The sequence below is a fragment of the Rattus norvegicus genome, chromosome 4 (assembly GCF_021556685.1).
Source record: "Rattus norvegicus strain SHRSP/BbbUtx chromosome 4, alternate assembly SHRSP_T2T, whole genome shotgun sequence".
NCBI lineage: Eukaryota > Metazoa > Chordata > Mammalia > Rodentia > Muridae > Rattus > Rattus norvegicus.
Genome location: NC_141537.1, coordinates 90421163 through 90432005, shown reverse-complemented (window position 1 = coordinate 90432005; position 10843 = coordinate 90421163).

The following is a 10843-nucleotide window of genomic DNA, read 5'->3' as shown; positions in this document are numbered from 1 at the left end:
CATGGTGGATGATTGTTTTGATGTGCTCTTGAATTCGGTTTGCCAGAATTTTATTGAGTATTTTTGCATCGATATTCATAAGGGAAATTGGTCTGAAGTTCTCTTTCTTTGTTGTGTCTTTGTGTGGTTTAGGTATAAGAGTAATTGTGGCTTCATAGAAGGAATTCGGTAGGGCTCCATCTGTTTCAATTTTGTGGAATAGTTTGGATAATATTGGTATGAGGTCTTCTATGAAGGTTTGATAGAATTCTGCACTAAACCCGTCCGGACCTGGGCTCTTTTTGGTTGGGAGACCTTTAATGACTGCTTCTATTTCCTTAGAGTTATGGGGTTGTTTAACTGGTTTATCTGTTCCTGATTTAACTTCGATACCTGGTATCTGTCTAGGAAATTGTCCGTTTCCTGAAGATTTTCAAATTTTGTTGAATATAGGTTTTTGTAGTAAGATCTGATGATTTTTTGAATTTCCTCCGAATCTGTAGTTATGTCTCCCTTTTCATTTCTGATTTTGTTAATTTGGACGCACTCTCTGTGTCCTCTCGTTAGTCTGGCTAAGGGTTTATCTATCCTGTTGATTTTCTCAAAGAACCAACTTTTGGTTCTGTTGATTCTTTCTATGGTCCTTTTTGTTTCTACTTGGTTGATTTCAGCTCTGAGTTTGATTATTTCCTGCCTTCTACTCCTCCTGGGTGTATTTGCTTCTTTTTGTTCTAGAGCTCTTAGGTGTGCTGTCAAGCTGCTGACATATGCTCTTTCCTGTTTCTTTCTGCAGGCACTCAGCGCTATGAGTTTTCCTCTTAGCACAGCTTTCATTGTGTCCCATAAGTTTGGGTATGTTGTATCTTCATTTTCATTAAATTCTAAAAAGTTTTTCATTTCTTTCTTTATTTCTTCCTTGACCAGGTTATCATTGAGTAGAGCATTGTTCAATTTCCACGTATATGTGGGCATTCTTCCCTTATTGTTATTGAAGACCAGTTTTAGGCCGTGGTGGTCCGATAGCACGCATGGGATTATTTCTATCTTTCTGTACCTGTTGAGGCCCGTTTTTTGACCAATTATATGGTCAATTTTGGAGAAAGTACCATGAGGAGCTGAGAAGAAGGTATATCCTTTTGCTTTAGGATAGAATGTTCTATAAATATCCGTTAAGTCCATTTGGCTCATGACTTCTCTTAGTCTGTCGACATCACTGTTTAATTTCTGTTTCCATGATCTGTCCATTGATGAGAGTGGGGTGTTGAAGTCTCCCACTATTATTGTGTGAGGTGCAATGTGTGTTTTGAGCTTTAGTAAGGTTTCTTTTACGTATGTAGGTGCCCTTGTATTTGGGGCATAGATATTTAGGATTGAGAGTTCATCTTGGTTGATTTTTCCTTTGATGAATATGAAGTGTCCTTCCTTATCTTTTTTGATGACTTTTAATTGAAAATTGATTTTATTTGATATTAGAATGGCTACTCCAGCTTACTTCTTCTGACTATTTGCTTGGAAAGTTGTTTTCCAGCCTTTCACTCTGAGGTAGTGTCTGTCTTTGTCTCTGAGGTTTGTTTCCTGTAGGCAGCAGAATGCAGGGTCCTCGTTGTGTATCCAGTTTGTTAATCTATGTCTTTTTATTGGGGAGTTGAGGCCATTGATATTGAGAGATATTAAGGAATAGTGATTACTGCTTCCCGTTATATTCATATTTGGATGTGAGGTTATGTTTGTGTGCTTTCATTCTCTTTGTTTTGTTGCCAAGACGATTAGTTTCTTGCTTCTTCTAGGGTATAGCTTGCCTCCTTATGTTGGGCTTTACCATTTATTATCCTTTGTAGTGCTGGATTTGTAGAAAGATATTGTGTAAATTTGGTTTTGTCATGGAATATCTTGGTTTCTCCATCAATGTTAATTGAGAGTTTTGCTGGATACAGTAACCTGGGCTGGCATTTGTGTTCTCTTAGGGTCTGTATAACATCAGTCCAGGATCTTCTGGCCTTCATAGTTTCTGGCGAGAAGTCTGGTGTGATTCTGATAGGTCTCCCTTTATATGTTACTTGACCTTTTTCCCTTACTGCTTTTAATATTCTTTCTTTATTTTGTGCGTTTGGTGTTTTGACAATTATGTGACGGGAGGTGTTTCTTTTCTGGTCCAATCTATTTGGAGTTCTGTAGGCTTCTTGTATGTCTATGGGTATCTCTTTTTTTAGGTTAGGGAAGTTTTCTTCTATGATTTTGTTGAAGATATTTACTGGTCCTTTGAGCTGGGAGTCTTCACTCTCTTCTATACCTATTATCCTTAGGTTTGATCTTCTCATTGAGTCCTGGATTTCCTGTATGTTTTGGACCAGTAGCTTTTTCCGCTTTACATTATCTTTGACAGTTGAGTCAATGATTTCTATGGAATCTTCTGCTCCTGAGATTCTCTCTTCCATCTCTTGTATTCTGTTGGTGAAGCTTGTATCTACAGCTCCTTGTCTCTTCTTTTGGTTTTCTATATCCAGGTTTGTTTCCATGTGTTCATTCTTGATTGCTTCTATTTCCATTTTTAATTCCTTCAACTGTTTGATTGTGTTTTCGTGGAATTCTTTCAGGGATTTTTGCGATTCCTCCCTGTAGGCTTCTACTTGTTTATTAATGTTTTCCTGTGTTTCCCTAAGTGTGTTCATGTCTTTCTTGAAGTCCTCCGGCATCATGATCAAATATGATTTTGAAACTAGATCTTGCTTTTCTGGTGTGTTTGGATATTCCATGTTTGTTTTGGTGGGAGAATTGGGCTCCGATGATTGCATGTAGTCTTGGATTCTGTTGCTTGCGTTCCTGCGCTTGCCTCTCGCCATCAGATTATCTCTAGTGTTACTTTGTTCTGCTATTTCTGACAGTGGCTAGACTGTCCTATAAGCCTGTGTGTCAGGAGTGCTGTAGACCTGTTTTCCTCTCTTTCAGTCAGTTATGGGGACAGAGTGTTCTGCTTTCAGGCGTGTAGTTTTTCCTCTCTACAGGTCTTCAGCTGTTCCTGTGGGCCTGTGTCTTGAGTTCACCAGGCAGCTTTCTTGCAGCAGAAAATTTGGTCTTACCTGTGGTCCCGAGGCTCAGGTTCGCTCATGGGGTGCTGCCCAGGGGCTCTCTGCAGCGGCAGCAACCAGGAAGACCTGTGCCGCCCCTTCCGGGAGCTTCAGTGCACCAGGGTTCCAGATGGTCTTTGGCTTTTTCCTCTGGCGTCCGAGATGTGTGTGCAGGGAGCAGTCTCTTCTGGTTTCCCAGGCTTGTCTGCCTCTCAGAAGGTTTAGCTCTCCCTCCCACGGGATTCGGGTGCAGAGAACTGTTTATCCGGTCTGTTTCTTTCAGGTTCTGGCGGTGTCTCAGGCAGGTGTCCTGCTGCTCCTGGGCCCTCCCCCACGGGAGCCCAGAGGCCTTATACAGTTTCCTCTTGGGCCAGGGATGTGGGCAGGGGTGAGCAGTGTTGGTGGTCTCTTCTGCTCTGCAGCCTCAGGAGTGCCCACCTGACCAGGCGGTTGGGTCTCTCTCTCACCCGGTCTGGGAGCCGAGAGCTGCTGCGGGCCGGGATCTGCGGGTGTGGGACTTCTGGTAAACACAGAACGTGCCCTGTCCTAGAGAAATTCTGCTTCCGTGTGTCCCAAGCTCACCAGGCAGCTTTCTTGCAGCAGAAAATTTGGTCTTACCTGTGGTCCCGAGGCTCAGGTTCCCTCGTGGGGTGCTGCCCAGGGGCTCTCTGCAGCGGCAGCAACCAGGAAGCGAACTTTGCACTTTTATACAAGGTTGAGAAAGTTAGACTATAGAGTCTTTTTATGTTGCACTAAATGCATTTTTATGATGACAGGGCTTCAACTCTATGGGGGTCAGGGAAGAAATATGATGGTTTGAATAATAGAAAGTATCAGGTCCCTTGAGCTGGAGTTAGGGACAGACAAGATGAATTAGAGGTATCTTAAATACTAGAATAGAGAGATGCAATTAGAAAATAGAGAGCTAGGGCATGCCAGTCTGCCAGCTCCAATCATATCAGATATGTCTGAAAGCAAAAATCATAAATAAATGAAATGAGTACAAAGTCCAACTGTTATAAAAAACTAATATATACATAGTCTAAATCATAATAGAAATTTTTAGAATATACAAACACATTTTTAATTTCATAAGAAATATTCCAATCCAAAATTGATTGTGTAACAAATGATGTTCTTAAAAAAAGATATCCAAATGCGTATTAAATTTTTTTTAATATTCAACACCCTTTATCCCTCATGGAAATGAAAGACTACTTTATATTTTACCTTACTTTAGCCAGAGTGGCCATCATCAAGAGGAAGACAACAAATACTGGTGAGGATATGAGGAAAAGGGAAACTTCCTGTATTACTGAAGGAATATAAATTGGTACATCCACAGAAAACAGGTAAGGCTAAATTCAGAACTACTATATGATCCAGGTAGAGCAAGTCTAGACATATGAGCAAGGGACATCACAGCCTATGACAGAGACACCTACTCACTACAGACAAAAGATGGAGTCAGTCTAAATGTCAATCAACTGGTAGAAGGCTAATGAAATATAGGATCTTATACAATGCAACTTTGAACAGATTAAATTTTGAGCATTTTACGAAAATGTGTTAAACGTGATAATACTATAACAAGTGTGGCAATCTAGGCCCAGAAAGACAAATGCCATGTGTTTTCTCCCATGGATGGATCTGAGAGTTGAAGATTTGAAATTTTGTATTTAAGTTGGAGGAAATGTTTATAGAGTAAAAGAATAAATTATACTGCTCTAAGAAGTCAATTTTTTTAATTTTTATTTTTCTTGAATATTTTATGTATTTACATTTTAGATATTATTCCCTTTCAACCTTCTCCCATAACCCCACTCCACCCCCCTGATTCTATGAGAATGCTCCCACTCCAACCCACCCACTTCAACCTCAATGTCCTGGCTCTGGCATTAACCTGCATTGAGGAAATGAGCCTTCACAGGGCCAAGATCTTTTCCTGCTAATGATGCTGGACAATGCCTTCTTCTGCTACCTATGTGGCAGGAGTCATGCGCTTTTCCCATGCAAATTCATTGGTTGGTGGTTTAGAATCTGGGAGCTGTGGTGGGGTCTGGTTGGTTGATATTGTTGTTCTTTTTATGGGGTTGCAAGACTCTTCAGCTACTTCTGTCTTTTCTCTAACTCCTCTGCTGGTGTCCCCTTGTTCAGTCCAATCATCTGAAACCATCCTCATATGTATCAGTAGGGCTCTGGCAGAGCCTCTCAGAAGATACCTATATTTGATTCCTATCAGCAAGCACTTCTTGGCATCAACAATAGTGACTGGTTTTGGTTGCTGCATATGGGATAGATCCCCGGTGGGACAAGCTCTGGATGTCATTTTCTTTAGTCCCTGCTCCACTCGTTCTCCCTATATTTCCTCCTGTGAGTATTTCCCCCTTATAAGAAGGAATGAAGCATGCACATTTTGGTCTTAATTCTGCATGGACTTCAGATGATCTGTGAATTTTTTCTTAGGTATTCCAAATTTTTGGTCTAATATCCATTTATCAACAAGTGGATACCATGTATGTTCTTTTGTGATTGGGTTACCTCATTCAGGATGATTTTTCTAGTTCCATCTATTTGCCTATGCATTTCATGTAGTCATTGTTTTTAATAGCTGAGTAGTACTCCATTGTGTAACTTTCTATATCCATTCCTCTGTTGGAGGACATCTGGGTTCTTTCCAGCTTCTGGCTATTATAAATAAGACTGCCATGAAGCTAGTGGAGTATGTGTCTTTGTTATACATTGGAGCATCTTTTCAGTGCATGTCCAGGAGTAGTATAGCTGGGTCCTCAGGTAGTACAATGTCCAATTTTCTGAGAAACCTCCAGACTGATTTCCAGATTATTTATACTACCTTGAAATCCCACCAACAGTGGAGGAGTGTTCCTATTTTTGCACTCCATTGCTAGAATCTTCTGTCATCTGAGATTTTGATCTTAGCTATTCTGACTGATGTGTGGTAGTATCTCAGGATTTTTATACTTTGTATTTCCCTGATGATGAAGGATGTTGAATATTTTAGTTGCTTCTCAGCAATTCTATATTCCTAAGTTGAGAATTCTTTATTTAGCTCTGAACCACATTTTTAAAAGAGTTAATTGATTTTCTAGAGTTTAATTTCTTAAGTTCTTTGTATATATTGGTTATTAACCCTATGTCTGATGTAGATCTTTGCCCAATCAGTTGGTTGCTGTTTTGTCCTAATGACAAGGTCCCTTACCTTACAGAATCTTTGCAGTTTTATTCCATTTGTCAATTCTTGATCTTAAAGCATAAGCCATTGGTGTTCTCTTCAGGACATTTTGTCCTGTGCCTATATGTTTGAGGCTCATCCCCACTTTCTCTACTATTAGTTTGAGTGTATCTGGTTTTATGTGGAGGTCTTTGATCCAACTGAACATGCATTTTGTACAAAGATTTAAGAATCAGTCAATGTATATTCTTCTACATGTTGACCTCCAGTTGAACCAGCACCATTTTTGAAAATGCTGTCCTTTTTTCATTGAATAGTTATAGTTTCTTTGTCAAATATCAAGTAAATATGGTGTGTGGGTTCATTTCTGGGTATTCAGTTCTATTCCCTTCATCTAACTGCTTGTCTCTGTACCAAAACCATTCACATTTTAATCATGATTGCTTTGTAATACTGCTTGAGGTCAGGGATAGTGATTCTCCCAGAAGTTCTTTTATTGTTGAGAATATTTTTTCTGATCCTCTATTTTTTTTTTTTGGTATTCCAAATGAAATTGCAAATTTCTTTTTCTAATTCTAGGAAGAAATGATTTGGAGTTTTCATGGGGATTGAATTGAATATGTAGATTGCTTTCAGCAAGATGGCCATTTTTACTATATTCATTCTGCTAATCCATGAGCATGGGAGATATTTCCATCTTCTGAGATCTTCTTCGATTTTTTTTCTTCAGAGACTTGAAGTTCTTGTCATAGAGATCATTGACATGCTTGTTTAGAGTCACAATGAGGTATTTATATTATTTGTGGAAATTGTGAAGGGTGTCATTTCCCTAATATCTTTCTCAGGTTGTTTTTCCTTTGAGTAGAGGAAGTCTACTGATTTGTTTGAGTTAATTTTATATCAAGCAATTTGCTGAAGTTATTTATCAGCTGTAGGAGACTTCTTGTGGAATTTTTGGGGCCACTTATGTGTACTCTTATATAATCTTCAAATAATGATATTTTGAGTTCTTCCTTTTTAATTTGTATCCCTTTGACTTTTTTGTTGTCTAATTGCTCTGGCTAGGACTTTACATACTATATTGAATAGATAGGGAGAGAGTGGGCAGGCTAGTCTGGTCTTTGATTTTAATGGGATTGGTTTAAGTTTCTCTCCATTTAGTTTGATGTTGGTTAGTTGTTTGTTGTATATTGCTTTTACTATATTCAGAGATGGGCCTTGAATTCCGGATCTTTTCAAGGCTTTTATCATGAAGGGTTGTTGAATTTTTACAAATGGTTTCTCACCATCTAATGAAATGATCATGTGGTTGTTTGAGTTTATTTATATAGTGAATTATGTTGATAGATTTCTATATATTGTATATATTGTACCATCCTGCATCCCTGGGATGAAGCTTACTTGATCATGATGGATGATTGTTTTCATGTGTTCTTGGATTCGGTTTGCGAGAATTTTATTGAGTATTTTTGCAGTGATATGCATGAGGAACTTTGGTTTGAAGTTTTCTTTCTTTATAGGATTTTTGTGTGGTTTAGGTATAAGTATAATTGTGGCTTCAAAGAATAAATTGTGGAGTGTTCCTTCTGTTTCTATTTTGTGGAATAGTTTCACCCAAAATTTCAGTGCCAGATTTGAGAAAATTCCTTTGGTGGTGTTGATATAGATTCTCAGGAAACTCCCAAAACATGTATAGGCTATTGTCACTGTTTGTGGATTACCACTGAATGTAGATAATAAACACCTATTGCTGAAGATACAATGTGCCATAGATACATCACACAGTCAAATCAAGCTAGAACTGAGTACTCATTTTGCCAGAAGTGCTAGGCAGCCTATTAAAAGAGGAAAAATATCAATTATCTCACAGACATATGGACCCTAACTGCTGTAATAGTGACTTCATTGGCAAGAAAAGCCAATGACACAATTGAGGCATAGATTTTCTGGGGGTATGTAATGACTTGCTGGTTTAACTTGATGTCCACTTTATAGGAAGGTATTATAAACCTAGTCAAATTCTGTACCTGGAGAGATTGCAGATTCTATGTGAGGACCTGTACTCATGTTTTACTGGATGTGTAAGCAGCAAATTGTTTTTAAAATACTTATGTTTATGCATATAGACTAGTTTAGATTTCCATGTCCTTCAGAGAAACTTCTTTTGGCAGTGGGTAATTGTCAAACCGTCAAGACAAACTTATAACTGGTCTAAGTGCTGAGAACATATCATCTTTGAATATGAAGTGGCATATCTCAATTGCACTGATTCCCAGAAGAGAACATAGAATGACCATGAAAGCTAGGGGGAGAGGAGAAGTGAAGGGATGTTCTGCTTCTAGATATGCCATGGCTAATACCATTATGGCACAGAAGGCATGAACACCTCTTGAAGTTCTGCAGGGTAAGAGACAGGCAAAGTGATAGAGGGGCATAAGGAAGGAAGGACACTTGTTGGAAAGAAGGGTGTTGGACGGAGAAGAAGGGGAGGGCAGAACATACTAAAGGCTAAACAGTAATCACAGTGTGTCACACACACAGACACACAGACACACACACACACACACACATCCCTATGAAATTATCAAAACAACTTTGTTAAAGCAAAAAGAAACTTGTTTAGGCTATGGAAGCAAAGGACTCTGGCAAAAGGGCAGAGGGATGTGACAGGGGCAGGATAGGAACCTCTGACGGAGTTTGTTCAAAATACATTATGTAAGTGCATGAAATTTTACTTATCTTGTATAGTACCATAAACTATGGATATGAAAAGTAGCAGAAATAAATAAGCTTAAACCTTGGTTGTCTTGGCAATATTAATCAAACATGGTTATAAAGTTAAGTTTATTTCTTTTTATATTAGTATATTTTATTATTGTGAAAGACAAAGAGAAATAATCTAAACATCCCAAGAGCTACACATAATCCTGGTTCTCATACTCTAAAACATAAGAGTGGAGGAAAGAGTAGCTAAGTAAGCTGAGAGTGAACACAGTGACACTTTGGGAAAGGCTGGGTCATGCCAAGCTGTCCTCTGGCAGTTTAGTATTGCAGTTCCCTGGAGTCTTTGGAATGGATCTGAGCAGGACCTTCTCTCTGTTCACTCACTTTTGAATGTTGAGATTCCTGTAGGACCACCACAAGCTACCCACTCACTTGGTGTCACTATTAACATTGGTTTTAGTTGGGATGTGATGAAGAGATGTAAAGTGTAAGTATATAAATAAAGTCATCCTGAATATTTAGCTACAGCTCTCTTTTCCTTTCTCAGATGTCAACAACAGCAACAAACCAAAGGATTGATGACGCATATGGCAAGCAGTTTGAGAGAATCAGAATGTTTTGTTCTCTTCCATCTGAGTCCTTTTATGTCTCTAGATGCCCTCTTGCCTGTATCCTCTCCAATGTACTGTGTCATCAGTCCTTCTGGTTTAAGTATTTCTAGACAGTTTGTAATAGTTTGCCACTGTTGCTTTTGGTTGTCTTTTCCTATGACTAGTGAAGAGAGGCATCAATTTACATGCTTGTTATTCAGCTCATATTGTGACCTCTAAGATCCTTAGTCTTCTATAACATTGTCCTGAAATTACTAAAATCAGGGCAAGGTAGAATGGAAGTTCCTGGGTCTAATGCATAGTCTATACTCTGGGACAGTGGTCTCTTGCTTTATCAGAAATGCTTTAACAGGATTTTGATACTGTGTGACATGCCTTTTCATTTGCTAGGGTAGGAAGCTTCCTATAGAATCTCAGGTATTTGAAACTCAAATGTCAGTCTGCAATGCTTTGTAAGTTGATGAACTGGAGGTACTGCATAGTAGAGTGAACACAGTCAGTGGGGAACCCTGTCACTGCTTTGGAAGAGGATTATGGAGCCATGAAACTAATTTTCTTCTTTATTTCAATTTTCAGTTTCCAGAAAAGTCTTTAAGTCTGTTGGTAAGGTTTATTGCATTTATAAAATTACTTATTTTGAAACGTCCCTGAATCTGTGGATTAAAGCCAACTTGATCACAATGGATGGATGATCTTTTTGATATATGTCTATTCAGCTTTCAAATATTTAAAAATAATTTTATATTGATGTTCATAAAGGAGATTGATGTTTTGTTTTTATTGTTATTCTTTTCAGGGTATCCCAAAGTTCCTGCATATTCCTTTCATGTGTTTAAAGGTCATTATCACATCATTTTCTTTCACTAATTTGTCTAAATCCTCTATTTTATCTTCAAGTCCTGATATTATTTCATCCATCTCTTCCATTCTACTTGTCAGGCTATCTCATTAGAATTTCTCAGTTGTATCTTCATTTCAGCTTGAATTCGCTTCAGTAGCTCTCCTTTCTTGAACCCATTTTTCAAATCCTGCTTTTAGTTCATAATCTAATTCAGCTGTTTTATATGTTTTCTTGAACTTCAAATAAAAGTTTATTTTTCACTGTTATGTCCATTCATTTGTTTGCCTGTGTCCTCTTTGATTTCCTTGAATTTTATAATCATATTTTAATTGTTATATTAAATTATGTGTCGTGGGTTCCATTTAAATAATTCCCATAGGAGGAAATGTCGGTGGGACTGGCAGATATATTAGGAGGGTTATTTTGTCTT